Genomic DNA, 17,576 nt, shown 5'->3' on the forward strand with positions numbered 1-17,576 from the left:
TAAGGGTGTGGGACTTTCAGGCATAATAGGAATGGCATGTGAAAAGAGCAAAGTCTCTCAATTACAACTGAGGAGGTGGGAGAAATACCTGGTTACAGGCTGTCCCAAGATTCCTCGGATGGTAACAGACCTTGAGCACAGCCATCTGGGGGAGGAGATTAACACGGAGAAGGCCGCACCAGTGTCCAGGTGGAAGTCAATTTCCTGGCCCTCAGTGGTTAAACTTACCCAGGACCCAGTGAGCATGATGACATGAGCTGGCGCTTGCCCCGGGCACCCTCAGTCCTGTTGTTGGATCATCTGGTTGGGAGCTTCTGGCACAGAGAATCTTTGTCTTCTGGGGCATTATGCCTTCCAGTGATTGCCTTGGCATAGTGGACATGGGCAAGGTGGCAGCTTGTTTCTCGTTGGACAATCTTTTTTAAGGTGTCCTTGCAAACCACACTGATAACAAGCCCTACCGGGTGATTGGCCTGCTCCATTTTCTGTCCTGTCTGAACCACCAAGGTTTGTTTGTCTGTGGGCCATGCCTAAGGCTGCAGCCTTTCTTTTATGTTGCTTTTCCTTTTTTGGCCTATTCTTCTCGGTCCCTATTATAGAACCCCGAGATTGCCAGGTTTAATAATGCCTCCAAATTTTGTTCAGGGCCCAAGGCTTGCTTTTGGAGCTTTCTCCTGATATCTGCAGCTGATTGTGTAATTAACTTATATTTGAGGATCAGTTGACCCTTGAGGGAGTCGGGTGACAGGGGAGTATATTTTCTTAAGGCCTTCCATAGTTGCTTGAGGAAGGCAAAAGGATTTTCTTCCTTTCCCTGAGTTATGGTGGACATCATGGAATAATTCATGGGCTTTTTCCTAATTCTCCTTAGTCCTTCTAGAACACAGGTGAACAGATGTTTGCAACTCCAGTCCCCATGATCAGAGTGGAGGTCTTAGTGGGGATCCATACTGGGGACAGCTTGCTGACTGGTAGGGAATTTGACCCTTTCTTCAGCTGCCATTCTATTGTCTACTTGACTAAGATACCACGTATCTTCAAACTCTTGGGCTGCAGGTAAAGCCACATTCTTTTCATCAAAGGCCAGGGTTTGATCTAATAATAGCATGATATCTCTTCAAGTGAGGTCAAAGATGGTCCCTTGGAGATTTCTTTGCTTGTTTTCTTCTGGGTGGGGGAGATTAGAGGAAGCTTATTATTAATAGGAAGGGGAGCTGTAGGAAGGCTAGGATATGGAGGTAAGCTGAGAGGTTCTCCTGTGGGATGTAGATTGCAAGCTTTGCATAGCTGTGGATTATCCTTCAATGAAAAGAAAGCTTTGACATAAGGTATTTCACTCTATTTGCCTTCCCTCTTACAGAAAAGGCCAAGATGCAGGATAGTATTGTAATTTATACTTCCATCAAGTGGCCATTTTTTCCCATCAGAGAGAGAATATTGGGGCCAGGCCATAGTGTAGAAAAAAATGAGCCACCTCTTTTTCAGGGTTTGAGGGTCAAATTGGTCCCAGTGGCTTAGGATGCATTTCATGGGTGAGCCTGTTGATGCTTGAGTGTTTCCCATCTGAAAGAAAAGAAAAACACCTGCGGGTTTTTTTTGCCCTGCCCAAGAACCCAGAGCAGTCCCTGGACCCTGCTGTTCGGAATAATTGAGTTCACTGAAGCAGCATCAGAAACACTAGTTTTACTCCTAGACCACAAAGAGGACTGAGGAAGGTCAGATTTAGTGGCCTTTACTGATGCATTCTCAAAAACCTGCCCCCTTGCCTTTCCTCTTAGACCACAAAGAGGCTAAAGAAAAAATCTAATTTAGTGGCCCTTACCAATGCACTCTTTTTTTTTTTTTTTTTGACAGAGTCTCACTGTGTCACCCAGGCTGGACTGCAGTGGCGTGATCTCAGCTCACTGAAAGCTCCACCTCCCGGATTCACGCCATTCTTCTGCCTCAGCCTCCCAAGTAGCTGGGACTACAGGCACCCACCACCATGCCCGGCTAATTTTTTGTATTTTTTATTAGAGACAGGGTTTCACCGTGTTAGCCAGGATGGTTTCGATCTCCTGACCTCGTGATCTGCCCACCTTGGCCTCCCAAAGTGCTAGGATTACAGGTGTGAGCCAGCACGCCTGGCCACCAATGCATTCTTGAAAACCTGTTAGAGTCCCAAGCATTTTCTCCTGTTGGTATTGGGACCTTACCCTTGTCCTATAAAGATGATATACCTCAAAATTGAGCAGAGAGCCATACCCTGAGGGAGGCAAGGGATCTCCAGGGTTGGAAGAATGACACCTTTTGTCCTCACTTCTCATCCTATGAATAGAAAGGGTATAATTTCAAAGGCTCCCCATATCTTAGCTTTGGGAATAGCCTTTGTTAGGCCTGCTGGTCTGAGGAGGGATTCTAAAATTCCAGATAGTACCCTCCCCAATGGGGCTTTGGGCAAAAATTGTCTTTCTGATTGGTGAGCCTGGGTGCCTAAGGAAGGGAACAGATTCCTGAAATTTATACTAGAAATCATTCTTGTATGAGAAACTAGAAAAGCACCAGAAACAGGGAGTGGTTTTTAGAAGTGGGACTAACCTTGGAGAAGAGGGACTAACCTTGGAGAAGAGGGGTGGGAGGAAGTTTGTCTGACAGGTATTAGGACCCAGGAGGCAAGGGTCAGGATAGATAGGAAAGGTGGGTGAGTCTCGCTTGGGCAATGCAACTTTGAGAGTTCTGCTCATGGCTTCAGTGTAACCAACATTTTGTCAGGACCCCAAAGCTGAATGGCTTCCCTCTCTGTCAACCCTCAGTTCAGTCCTGAAGTACAGGAAAAGCAGAAGCAAATTCCATGTAAACCAACACTCCTGACCTGAAGAGTTGGGGATTGTTGGAGGGCCCTTTCCCAGAAAGCCTGACACCCGTGTCTTTAGTCTGGTGGCCAACAGGTGCCCGGTGTTTGGCCCCCAAATTCTAAGGGAAAATAGGACAGAATAGTAAGTGAAAGGGGTCCAAAGATACTCACTGCATGGCGATACCTTGGACGAGCCTCCAAGGTGTGTCTGGATTTGGTTCCTTCCAGTGGGTTCGTGGTCTTGCTGACTTCAAGAATGAAGCTGCAGATTCTTTGTGGTGAGTGTCACAGCTCTTAAAGATGGCACAGACCCAAAGAGTGAGTGGTAGCAAGGTTTATTGTGAAGAGCAAAAGAACAAAGCTTCCACAGCATGGAAGGAGACCAGAGTGGGATGCCACTGCTGGCCGGGGGTAGCCAGCTTTTATTCCCTTATTTGTCCCCTCCCATGTTCCATTTCTGTCCTGTCAGAATGCCCTTTTTTCAATCCTCCCTGCAATTGGCTACTTTTAGGATCCTGTTGATTGTTGCATTTTACAGAACAGTGATTGGTGCATTTTACAGAGTGCTGATTGGTGCATTTTACAGAGCGCTGATTGGTGCATTTTACAATCTCCTTGATAGCTACAGAGCACTGATTGGTGTGTTTTTACAGAGTGCTGATTGGTGCATTTTATAGTCCTCTTATAAGACAGAAAAGTTCTCCAAGTCCCCACTCAACCCAGGCAGTCCAGCTGGCTTCACCTCTCACCTTCTGCCTATGAGCCTATAAAATCTAAAACAAGTTAGTTACTTCCTAGACACAATGGTAGTAAAGGCATTGAGTAAATACACCTGTTCCAAATCAGAGAAATTGGCCAAAACAAAGGGGCTACAAGCCCCATATAAGTCTGAAATCCAGTAGGGCAGTCATTAATCCTGGAAGTTCCTAAATGATCTCCTTTGACTCTGTGTCTCACATCCAGGTCATGCTGATGCAAGAGGTGGGTTCCCACGGCCTTGGGCAAATTCTGTGGCTTTGCAGAGTATAGGCCACCTTCCAGCTGCTTTCATGGGCTTACATTGAGCATCTATGAGTTTACCAGGTACATGGTACAATCTGTCAGTGAATCTACCATTCTGGGGCCTGGAGGACAGTGGATCACTTCTCACAGCTTCACTAGGCAGTGCCCCATTGGGGACTCTGTGTGGGAGCTCCAACCTCACATTTCCCCTCTGTCCTGCCCTAACAGAGGGTCTCCATGAGGGCTCCACCACTGCTGCAAGCTTCTGCCTGGACAGCCAGGCATTTCCATACATCATCTGAAATCTAGGCAGAGGTTTCCAAACCTCAATTTTTTACTTCTGTGCAACTGCAGGCTCAACAACATGTGAAAGCTGCCAAGTCTTGGAGCCTGCACCCTCTGAAGCCACAACCTGAGCTGTACCTTGGCCCTTTTTAGCCATGGCTGGAGCAGCTGGGGTGCAGGGCACCAAGTCCTGAGGCTGCACACTAGGCTGCACACAACAGGGACCCTTAGGCCCTGCCCATTAAACCATTTTTAACTCCCAGGCTTCCTGGTCTGTGATGGGAGGGGCTGCTGTGAAAGTCTCTGGCATGCCCTGGAGACATTTTCATCATTGTCTTGGTGATTAATGTTAGGCTTCATGTTACTTATGTGAACTTTCTGCAGCTGGCTTGAATTTCTCCCCAGAAAATGAGTTTTTCTTTTCTATTGCAGGGCAGGCTGCGAATTTTCCAAACTTGTATACTCTGCTTCCTCTTGAAACCTTTGGCACTTAGAAATTTCTTCTGCCAGATACCCTAAATTATCTCTCTCAAATTTAAAGTTCCAAAGATCTCTAGGGCAGGGACAAAATGCCACCAGTCTCTTTACATAGCAAGCATGACCTTTACTCCAGTCCCTAACAAGTTCCTCATCTCCATCTAAGACCACCTCAGCCTGGACTTTATTGTCCATATCACTAGCAGCATTTTGGTCAAAGCTACTCAACAAGTCTCTAGGAAGCTCCAAACATTCACATATTTTTCTTTCTACTTCTGAGCCCTCTAAACTGTTCCAACCTCTGCCTGTTACCCAGTTCCAAAGTTGCTTCCACATTTTCAGATGTCTTTACAGCAGCACCCCAATACCTGGTATCAATTTATTGTATTTATCTCTTCTCACACTGCTAATAAAGTCATACCCAAGACTGGGTAATTTATAAAGGAAAGAGGTTTAATTGACTCACAGTTCCGCAGGGCTGTGGAGGCCTCATGAAACTTATTAATACAATAATGGTGAAAGGGGAAAAAAACAGTCCTTCTTCATGGGGCAGAAGAGCTGAGCAAAAGGGGAAATGTCCCTCATAAAATCGCCAGATCTTGTAAGAACTCACTCACTCATGCAAACCGAGGGTAACTTCCCCCATGATTCAATTACCTCCCACTGGGTCCCTCCCGTAACATGTGGGGATTATGTGAATGACAATTCAAGATGAAATTTGGGTGGGGACATAGCCAAACCATATCACTCCTCTAGTAATTCTCAGTGTCTATTATTGCCATCTTACATCCATGGGTACCCAATGTTTAGCTTCCACTTATAAGTGAGAACGTGCAGTATTTGGTTTTCTGTTGCTGCATTAATTTGCTTAAGATAGTGACCTCCAGCTGCATCCATGTTACTGCAATGAACATGATTTCATTCTTTTTTACGGCTTCATAGTATTACATGGTGTATATATACCACATTTTCTTTATCCAGTCCACCATTGATAGGCACTTAGGTTGATTCCATGTCTTTGCTATTGCAAATAGTGCTGTGATGAACATGTGAGTGCATGTGTTTTTTTGGTAGAACAATTTGTTTTCTTTCTGATATACATCCAGTAATGGGATTACTGAATTGAATGTAGTTCTGTAGTTCTAAGTTCTTTGAGAAATCTGAGGGACTTATACTTTTATTTTTATTTCATTCATTACATTTGCTTTGCTAGTTATTGAATTTATGCTTATTAGTTTGTACTTAATTACTTTTTATACAGACATGGTTTGTCATTTCCTACTCCAATTTTCATATAATAAACTGGGGTTTTTATAAATGAAATGCAAACACGATTTTCATATAAAATATTAACTTGACTAATTGCTTGGTAAAAACACTCAATTTTGTATTCAAAACAATATCCCAGAAACCCAGGTGCCTCATTCAACCAGTCTATATTCATTACATAGTTTATTTTTAATTAGTTTAAAAATCATATTCTAATAGTATTCTTCAAGGTAAAGTTTGTATTGTTTTACATGCTCTGAAAGAAATTGAACTGTGTCTGCATTGTTGACATTGTTCAATCTTCTGTTTTTGTTCTTATTTTGCTTGGTCTATAAATAGAAATAAAACCTTGGAAATATCAAGTTATAGAAGACTGAGCATGTGTCACAATACAGATGATGTTTTTGAAGAAAAAGTAACAATTGGAAGACCTAGTGATTTTCATGCTATCAGCATCCATGAGAGTTTGCAGAGGGGGACAGAAGGGCAGCTAATTAGAGGCTGAAATGAATACAAATAAGCTGGATGTCAATAAAATATATATTAATAAAGCATTCAACAGCTGAATTTAAAATTCATGCAACAAAGGAAAAAAGCAACATCTGCATCCTTTGGTTAAGAATGAAACAACACAAATAAATAAACAGTAAATCTTAAAAAAGTATTAATGAGCCTTCTCACTCTCCCTTTCAGGCTTAAAAAAAATCCTAAGTATAGCAGACAGAGGGTAGAGCTCATGATAGGCATGGGACAGCTCCAAGTAAGTAAGTAAGTAGGCTGATTTCTTTCTTTTTCTTTTCTTTTTCTTTTTTTTTTTTTTTCTGAGATGGAGTTTTGCTCTTGTTGCCCAGGCTGGAGTGATCTTGGCTCACTGCAACCTCCGCCTCCTGTGTTCAAGAGATTATCCTGTCTCAGCCTCCCAAGTAGCTGCGATTACAGGTGTGCGCCACCACACCTGGCTAGTTTTTTGCCTTTTTAATAGAGATCGGGTTTACACCATGTTGGTCGGGCTGGTCCCAAACTCCTGACCTCAGATGATCTGCCCACCTCGTCCTCCCAAAGTGTTGGGATTATGGGTGTGAGCCACCGTGCCCAGCTGGCTGATTTCTTTATTAGAAGTCCTGCTCCAGCACTGAGCATGACACTGAAAAGAATTCTGTAGAAACACCACAGGGAGAACCCTTTCCCAGTGCACAGTGGCATCATGTTTGGCAGCATGGAAACTGCCACACTTGCTCCCCTGACCTGAGGGAAGGGGTTTACCTTGAAGCCAGCAGTGTACTGAAATGTGCCTCTGACTGTGAATGCTTGGTCTGTGGTGGAGCTCGTCTGGAGCCTGCTGGGGCTAACAGTCTACACCTAGACTCTGCACACACTGCTGCATTCCATGCATGAACAACACATGGCCCAGGGAGGCTTTCTAGCAAGGCAGCACTATGTCTTGGAAAGGGAAAGGGCCTTAGGGTCTGTATTAGTCCATTTTCATGCTGCTGACAAAGACATATCCAAGACAGGGCAATTTACAAAAGAAAGAGTTTATTGGACTTACAGTTCTACATGGCTGGAGAGGCCTCACAATCATGGTGGAAGGCAAGGAGGACCAAGTCACGTGTTACATGGATGGCAGCAGGCAAAGAGAGACAGCTTGTGCAGCAAAACTCACATTTTTAAAACCATCAGATCTCATGAGACTTATTCACTATTATGAGAACAGCATGGGAAAGACCCGCCCCCACAATTAAATTACCTCTCCCCCGGGGTTCCTCCTTTGAAGCATGGGAATTGTGGAAGTTGCAATTAAAAATGAGATTTGGGTGGGGACACAGCCAAACCATATCAGTATCATTGGTTCTGGGTTCTCTTCTTATTTTTGCCGTTTTGAGTGCTCTTATGCACATCATTTAATGTTACTAAGCCTCAGTTTTTTCAACTGCAAAATGACCATACTTGCCTCACAGTATTGATGTGACAATCTAATAAGTTTGACAGCAAATATCAAATTTAATTGTGAAATGCTAAAAATCATTCCACTTAAATTCAAGACCAAGAGGAATGTTCCTTGTCATTACTTCTACTCATAATTGCGTGGAAGATTTTAGTCAATATGGTAATAAAAAGTTATGGAAAAAATAGAATGTATAGGATTAGAAAGGAAGAAACAAAAATTTGAATACTCATGTAGAGTACCATAGTTTGCCCAACAAACTCAAGATAATCTAGAAATACATTAATAGGACTAAAGAACTCAAAATAGTTTCTGGCCCTATTATTGATATAAAAATTGATTGTACTCCTGTATGTCAGCAACAAATATACAGAAAGTATACTTTCAAAGGCATACATTTTATAATACCTGCAAGAGTTTAATATTTATAGGAATTCATCTAAAAAGATATGGAGCACATTGATGAGGGAAAATGCAGTACTACTGAAAAAAAGACTAGAAACGACTTAAGTAAACAGAAAGACATAGTGTATCATACGTGAGAACACTCAATACAGTAAAATATCATTTGTCTAAGTTTACCTATCAATTCAATGCAATTTCAACTAAAATCCCAATGGGATTCCTTTTAGGGAACTTTTAAAACTGACTTAAGTGTTCACATGGAAATGCTAAGGTCTAAATCTAGTCAAGACACTCCTGAAGAAAAGAGCGGCTACATTAGCCCTCCTAGATACCAAGACCTGCTATAAAGCTATGGTGATGAATGTCTTGTAGAACTGTCACCGGGATAGACCAATGCAACAGAGCAGACAGCCTAGAAAAAAATCCACAACACAAGGAAACTTCATAAGCAGCAGAGGAGGCTTGAAGAAACAGTGGAAGAGTGCTTTGATGAATAGTGCTGTTTATCCTTGTTGAAAGATTATAATTAGATATACATAAAAAGTAAATTTCAGGTAAATCCAAGATTAATGTGTAAAAAAAGAAAAGTACTTTAACATTGTTTTTGAAAAATAATTTCAATAATTTATGAAAAAGTTATTGGAGAATATTTTGTACTCAAGGTTAGAAAAGATTTATTCAAAAAGCTCAAAATTGTAATTATAAAGGAAAAACTGAAAAAGTTAACTATTTTAGAGCCTGACAATTCTATATTACAAAAGATACTATGGCAGGTAGAAAGACAGGTCTAGACTGGAGAAAACATTTGCAATATTTCTCCAGTGACAACGGATTAGAATGGAAGGTACATAAAGAACTCCTAAAAATCTATCTATATATATATTTCATATCTAAATAATATATATACATGTATTATATATATATACATATTATATATCTAATATGAATACACGTGTATATATATTATATATATATTTTTTTGAGTTGGAGTCTTGTAGTGTTGCCTGGGCTAGAGTGCAATGGTGCAATCTTGGCTCACTGCAACCTCCGCCTCCCGGGTTCAAGCGATTCTCCTGCCTCAGCCTCCCGAGTAGCTGGGATTACAGGCACGTGCCACCATGCCAGGCTAATTTTTTTGTATTTTTAGTAGAGACGGGGTTTCACTATGTTGGCCAGGGTGGTCTTGAATTCCTGATTTCGTGATCTGCCCTCCTCGGCCTCCCAAAGTGCCGGGATTACAGGCGTCTATATATATATACACATATATATTATTTTTTTTTTTTTTTTTTTTTTTTTTTTTGAGACGGAGTCTCACTCTGTCACCCAGGCTAGAGTGCAGTGGCGCAGTCTCGGCTCACTGCAAGCTCCGCCTCCCGGGTTCACGCCATTCTCCTGCCTCAGCCTCTCTGAGTAGCTGGGACTACAGGCGCCCGCCACCACTCCCGGCTAATTTTTTGTATTTTCAGTAGAGGCGGTGTTTCACCGTGGTCTCGATCTCCTGACCTCGTGATCCGCCCGCCTCGGCCTCCCAAAGTGCTGGGATTACAAGCGTGAGCCACTGCGCCCGGCCGCATCAATATATTTTTTAAATGAGAATCCTAATTGAAAATCAAGCAAACAATATGGAAAGGTAATTCATAAAACTTATAGGACCTACTAGTGGAAAATAAGCATACAAAAATACTCTCCTTTTTATTTCTTGGCAGAGAAATGCATATTAAAATCACAATGAGACAGAATATAGCAACAAGGTTTTGCAAGTCTGACAATGCTAAGACTCCTAAGTAAGCATATGGGGACATAAAATTTCTAACATTCAGCTAGTGGAATTTTAAATTTGCACAACCACTTTGCAGAGTAATTTGGCAATATTTGAGAAATATATGCATACACTATGAACCAGCAATTATATTAAATACATTCACATATACACATGTGGGTATACATTCATTGCATTCTCTCTACTATTCTATTAAATATTTCATAATGAAAATATGCTTTCTTCGAAGGTGAAGAATGTTTGTGTGTGCATATACCCAGATGAGAAGTAATTTAAATCTTTTTAGCTACCCTAAAAACTTACTATAATGTGTGCTTCTATAACACATTATTTTATTCTTAATTGTGTCACTAATAACCTCTCCACTTTTGGAAAATTGTTCTAGGCATTTATGTTTCCTGTTAGAAAGGGAATTATTGAATAAAAGGAATTATATCTCATTCATGTCGCTATCTTCCCCACTATCATTGTCACATATTTTGCATTTAATGTGTGCTCAAAAACATTAAGAGTTTATTTGAGAAGCTTGGTGCTCACTAATCCAGGTCCAGCAAAGAAGCAGAATGTCCTTTGGGGTAAATGTTCAAGAAGGAGTCTTGGAAAACTATTGTTTCTAAGCTACATATATGCACAAGCTCTGGTTTATGGATTCTTCTGAATTTTTAGGACTGGATGGAATACTGACAGGATAGTGTTTAGGGGTTCATCTCCATTGACATAATTCCATTCCAAACCTCCAGTGTGGGTCGGTATCCCCTATGTATTGAGATACCCTGGGAACTGGACTGTGGAACTAGAGGCCTGTTACACGGTGCACCCAGAAAGCAAACATGAACGCTTTAAAGTAGTAGTGTGAGACCGGGCACGGTGGCTCACGCCTGTAATCCCAGCATTTTGGGAGGCCGAGGCGGGCGGATGACCTGAGGTCGGGAGTTCGAGACCAGCCTGACCAACATGGAGAAACCTCATCTCTACTGAAAATACAAAATTAGCCTGGTGTGGTGGCACATACCTGTAATCACAACTACTCGGGAGACTGAGGCAGGAGAATCGCTTGAACCCGGGAGTCGGAGGTTGCGGGGAGCAGAAATTGCACCATTGCACTCCAGCCAGGGCAACAAGAGCAAAACTCCATCTCAAAGGAAATAAAAAAGCAGCAGTGTGTTCCTCAGGATGAAAAGTTTATTTATCTCCAGGGTCTAATATAGTAGTTACTGTCATTAAGAAGATTATATCTAGTTTTAATGTTTTCAAACTACTCTTTTAAATGTACTTTGGACTAATCTGTTTTTAATCTAATTTTACAAATGTTTAATTGCATTCTGCTCAACCACTAAGAAAGTATTGTGATACACTGTCAGTAGTTTTGATTATATCATAAATTATGTGTTTTTGTCAAATGGTTATTTTCTATGGTTTTCCATGTCTCTTTTTTGTGATATATAAGCATAAATAACTTCTAGATGTGAATAATATATCAAACAAAGTAGAGCTCAATAGTATTAATCCACTTTTATGTAAAAATCAATTGCTACTTTTTTTTGGCATTCAATTCCAACTTACTGCCTGTTCACAGTGGTATCTGCTCATTTGACATTCTTGAAGAAAAACAGAACTGAGACAGCTGAAATGTATCATTCTTTCTATAATAAAAACCTGAAATATACATCTGTCAGATGACACAGTTTCAGTATAATAGAGGGATACTCAAAGCCAGAATAATTGATTCAACTTGTATACTTTATTGATTCTTGGCTGTGAATACGTAATAGAGCCCAATATCTGGAATAATTCCTTCTCCTTTTTTTTGCCTTTTTAAAATTAAATGTTTTATTTTCAGATTTTGTGGGTACATAGTAGGAGTATATATTTCTGGGATACATAAAGTGTTTTGATACAGGAATGCAATGTGAAATAATCACATCATAGAGAATGGGGTATCCATCCCCTCAGGCATTTATTCTTTGTGTTACAAATCATCTTATTATACTCTTTCAGTTATTTAAAAATGTACAACTAAGTTATTTTTGACTACACTCACCCTGTTGTGTGTTCAAATAGTACGTCTTATTCATTCTTTTTAACTATATATATTTTGTACCCATTAACTGTTATATAAGTTTGATATATAGAAATCAATGTAGTTGTGACAGACACCAAAGTCCTCTGATCAACAGCCATTTGCAACCTTTTTCTCCTATGTAGCCAACCCACTACAGGAACTATGAAAGCTAATCACTCATGTTCCAAGTTTCCTTTGCTTTTATAGGTGTTGAAGCAGCATGGTACTAGCCAATATAAGCAGAAATTGACTGGAGGAAAGAGGTTCTGTGCAGGTTTTGATTTTACAACAAAAGGGACAGAAAGCCTTAAGTATAAATGTCTCCTGATGTTCGCAGTTATATGAAGAACCTGAGGCCCCACACATGGCAGGAAGAGGAAGAGTGCATCAAAGAGGTTGGCTCTGCCACTGCATGAATGCTGCCAGACACTATATTCACACTTCTATTTTTAAGACATTACAAATAGGCCGATATTGTTTGGTCCTGTGTCCCCACCCAAGTTGCATTTCAAATTGTAATCCTCACATGTCCAGGGGAGGGGCCTGGTGGGAGGTGATTGAATCATGGTGGTAGACTTCCCCCTTGCTATTCTTGTGACCGTGGGTTTTCATGAGATCTGGTTGTTAGAAAGTATGTGGCACTTCCTGCTTCACGCTCTCTCACTCTCTCTCTCTCTCTGCTGCCGCCACAAGAAGACATGTCTTGCTTCCCCTTTGCCTTCCGCCATGATTGTAACTTTCCTGAGACCCCCAAGTCATGCTTCCTGTCAAACCTGTGGAACTGTGAGTCAAACCTCTTTTCTTCATAAATTACCCAGTTTCAGATAGTTCTTTACAGCAGTGTGAAAACAGATAATACAAAGGCTAAAAGCTGCTCACAAACAAAAGGTACTTCTAACTCAAACACCAAATAAATACTTTCTATTAATCTGGCTAGTTGATTTATAAAGAATTAGTTTCTATTTTTTTCACATATCTCTTACAATCACATACTACTTTTAATTTTTTCTTTATAGTTCAGATTCTCACATTTTATGCCAGAAATTCAGTTAGCACCTTTGCTAGCATCATTAGAGCAATGATGAAAGAGTGCATTTAGCTGATAATGGGTCCATTATCATCTGTTCTCTGTGTCTCGTCCATCTTGTCTTGACATAATCTACCCCAAGTATAAAATCTGGGTCCATAGGATAAAGGGATAAGCCTCTGAATAGTTCTGGCTAACAGAAACTTTCTTCATGATAGAAATGCCCTTTAGTGTGCTGTTCAAAATGGTAGTCACTAGTCACATTTAGCCATCAAACATATGAAATACGGTCAGCACAAATGAAGAACACTAATGTTAGTATTACTTAATTAAAATTGAATGTGTCTTTGCCTTGTGACTACCATATTGGACAGTAGAGACTGCAGAAACCAACAGAGAGCAGGTCTAAGTTCACTATGACTGGGGCTTTCAGAGTAAATTTTAGACTTAGTTGTCTCTGGTGCCTTCCTGTCTAACCAAATTTGCACATGTTCTTCAGACTTAAGTTTCTAAAGCACTAGGTGATTTCACCTGGCTGTTCAAAAGCTGTATGGGATACTCATGCCTTAAAAAATTAAATTTCAACTTCTGATATTGACATTCAAGATTCTTCATAACTTAGACTCTCTTTTTTCTCCTGAAGTTCCTCCATATATATGTTTACTTTTACCAAAATGGTCTACTCATTGTGTTCTAATGCATTCATAATTTTCTTTCCCATTTGTAGTAATTTTACCACCTGTGATGTCCTGCGTGTGTCCATAGGTCAAATTAAAAAGTTTTGTTATCTTAACAATATTAATTCTCTAATTCATAGACATAGAATGCCTTTCCATTTATTTAAGTCATCTTTAATTTTTCTAAACAATGTATCATTGTTTCCAGCATAAACATTTTTCAGCTCCTTTGTTAAATTTATTCATTAGTATTTTTGTTAAATTTATTCAAAGTATTTTATTATTTTTTGATGGTAATAGAGTCATTTCCTTGATTTTTTTTCATTTTGCTTATTACTAGTTTAGAGGACTATAATTGAATTTTATATATTGATGTCATATTTCTGCAATGTTATTGAACTTGTTTATTATTTCTGGTAGTGGTTAGTGGGGTTCTTAAGACTTCCTCTATATAAGATCATGGTTTTCTTCAAACAGAAATAGCTTTACTTCCTTTCCAAACTGAACAAACTGAATGCTTTTTTTTTTTCCATTTTCTTGCCTTATTGCATGGCTAGAACTTCCATCACGTAACTGAAGTGTTGGGAGTGGGCATCCTTGTTTTGCTCCTGATCTTAAAGGCAAAACATTGTTTTACAATATTAAATGATTATATTAGCTTTGGGTTTTACATAAGTGCCGTTTTCAAGTTGAGAAAATTTCCCTCTTTTTCTAATTTGTTGAGAGTTCTTATTGTGAAAAGATGTTAAATTTTGCCAAATGCAATTTCCACATATTTAAGATAATTTTGGGAGCTTTTTGCCCTTTATTCTATTGATACTGTGTATTATATTAACTGACTTTAAGATGTAAAACCAACTTTGCAGTCTTGGGATAAATTTCATTTGGCTGTGCATATATCATATATATGTTGCTGTGTCCTGTTTGCTAGTATTTAGTTGAAGATTTTTGGATCTATATTCATAAGAGATATTGGTTTTGATTGTAATATATTTGACTGATTTTGATATTAGAGTAATGCTGGCCTCATGGAGTTTGTTTGAAAGTGTTCCCTTTTCCTGTGTTCTTTGGGGAAGTTTGCAGCAGTTCTACAAGGGAGGTTTACAGCAAAAAAAAAAAAAAAAGACATCAAAAAGAGAAAAATCTCAAATAAACAACCTAAAGTTACACCTCAGGGAACTAGAAGAAGAAGAACAAACCAAGCACAAAGTTAATGGAAGGAAAGACATACTAAAGAACAGAGCAGAAATAAAAGAATAGAAATTAGATCAACAGTAGGAAAGATCAACTAAGAGTTGGTTTCTTGAAAAAATAAACACAATTGCAAACCTTCAGCTGGACTAAGATAAAAAGGCTCAAATAAAATCAGAAGTGATAGACTATATATTAAAACTGATACCACAGAAATGCAAAGGATCATAGGAAACTACTATCAACAATTTTATACCAACAAATAGGATAACCTAGAAGGAATGGATACATTCCTAGACACATACAACCTACCAAGATTTAATCACAACAAAATAGAATATCTTAAGCCCAGCTGAATTCTACCAAACATTTCAAGAAGAACTATCAGTCTTCTCAAACCTTTCCAAAATAGTTAAGAAAAGGCAATACTTTCAAACTCATTTTTCAAGGCCAGTTTGATCCTGATATTAAAGCTTTATGAGGACACTATAAGAAAATAAAACTATAGGTCAATATTCCTCATGAACATAGATGCAAAAATCCTAAAAATATATAGCTAACTGGGCTGGGCACGGTGGCTCACACCTGTAATCCCAGACAGGGTTTCACCATGTTGGCCAGGCTGGTCTCGAACTCCTGACCTCAGGTGATCCACCTGCCTCAGCCTGCCAAAGTGCTGGGATTACAGGCATGAACCACCGCGCCCAGCAATTTCTGCCTTTTGATCAGGTTTTTAGACTAACTTTAAAGTGAATATATTTCTCTCAATCAGCTCCCTAAGCATGAAAGAGTACATTTTCACAAAATTTATCCCTACCAAGTGTATATGGTATACTAGTGCTGCTTAATATTATAGCTAAAAAACTGTTATATTTTTGTTTTGCTTTACTACTACAGGAAGCCTTGAACCTATTTTGTTTTTGATGTTATACAATAAAGTGATATGAACTTTAAACTATATTATTATAAAGTAAACACTGCTTTTACTCTCCAGCCAGGATACTTTAACATCTGTCTCAACTTTCCTTGCACAAAAGAATATTAAAAATGTGTTTTGAGAATGAAAATAGCTGCTATATAGGCTTAACAAGTCAATGTTGGATTTTTTCAAATATCTCAACTGCAAAAGCCGAAAAGTGGTGTCATGTTGATGTAGAAGATAACACATATACTATATGCGTTTATCTTTCCCTACAAATTTTCACTCTGATTATTGGGTTCTTAGTTATTGAATATTGATTCCCCTTACTTGCTTCTATTTTTAATGTTTGTTGATAACTAACCTCAAGTATAGACTGGATTTCTGTTCCAGTCTCAGTACACAGTCCAGCATGCAAAGCCCAATGTCCATGCCCAGTCTCTACTTTGGAAAAGGGGCAGCCCCCTGAGCTCTGTGATACTCCCAAACACACTCATTATCTGTCTTGGACTTTCTACTCCACAGGTAATTTAGGATTTTGTGCCAGTGTGTTTGTTGTAGGCCTGAGATTTGCATGTGTTTTCGCGTGGTGGATGGGGGAGGGGGAGGGCAAATCTGATGGTTTGTTGATACTATCAAAAAGAAACAAGCTCACTTCCGTTCCTAATCCCAGTCTTTGGAAACAAAACTGTGTAGATTCTTTGTAGACCTTTATCAACAAGACCACTTTTCTGCTTTAGCAATTGGGATATTTCATGATTATACTATTTAAATGGCTGTAACAGAGGTCTTTATTTTTTGTCTGGCTGTTCTAGTGTCATTTCCTTCGCAAAAAATATTTGAAGATGGTGAAAGTGTTGTGGGTGGCCTCCCAAAATTATAGTTGGTTTTGAAACTACCACTGTTGCTGCTACCCATAGAGCATCTTGCTACTTGGAACACTGCCTAGGGCTTTGAGTCAGCATGACTTCATATTTAAAGGTCAGCTCAGGTTTTTGGAAGTCAAGCCACTCCATTTTGGACTGCCATCCCCAACCCTGAAGCCAGCGTGGTGTGCTGGCTCCTGTAATTTCCTAGCTGTTAATGTAATGACACATGGCTTCCAACTGTGCTTCAGTAAATTGCTTCTTCTTAAGATCCTTTACCATTCTTGGATCTCATAGTGCACACGTATTTTAGTTTTAAAGCACAAAGAAAAGGAAGAAAGAAAAAAATAGTCTATCTTATTGCCTGAAGGTAATTGTGTAAAAGAGCCATTCCCGCATCGTGATACAAAAAGACTGGCTCATATTTCATGCTGATTTCTTCCCTTTGCTCACACAGGAATCTCCAACAGTGACAAGAAGAACACATGAATCTTTCATCTATAGTCAAGAAACTTAGTTTATACATTAAACACTTTCAGGAGATACATATTTATGTGTCTAATTAATAAATTTAACATCCATTTAGTCCAACAAAATCAGTTTAGAAGACCAAAATACTCTATTGTGGCCTTCGTCATTTATAAATAGAAAGTGATTAAATAAATGAATACATTATTTATAAAATTTTCTTTTCAAGATTGCAGAAAATTCACTCATACCATGGGAATTCTTTGAATAAAAATATAATTCGTATCTTTTCCATAGCCTACTATCATGGATATATATTTGTCAGGAGAAATGATTTTAGTTAACTTATGCAAATATGAACTGTTTTTAA

Source organism: Nomascus leucogenys, chromosome 16 (assembly GCF_006542625.1).
Source record: "Nomascus leucogenys isolate Asia chromosome 16, Asia_NLE_v1, whole genome shotgun sequence".
NCBI lineage: Eukaryota > Metazoa > Chordata > Mammalia > Primates > Hylobatidae > Nomascus > Nomascus leucogenys.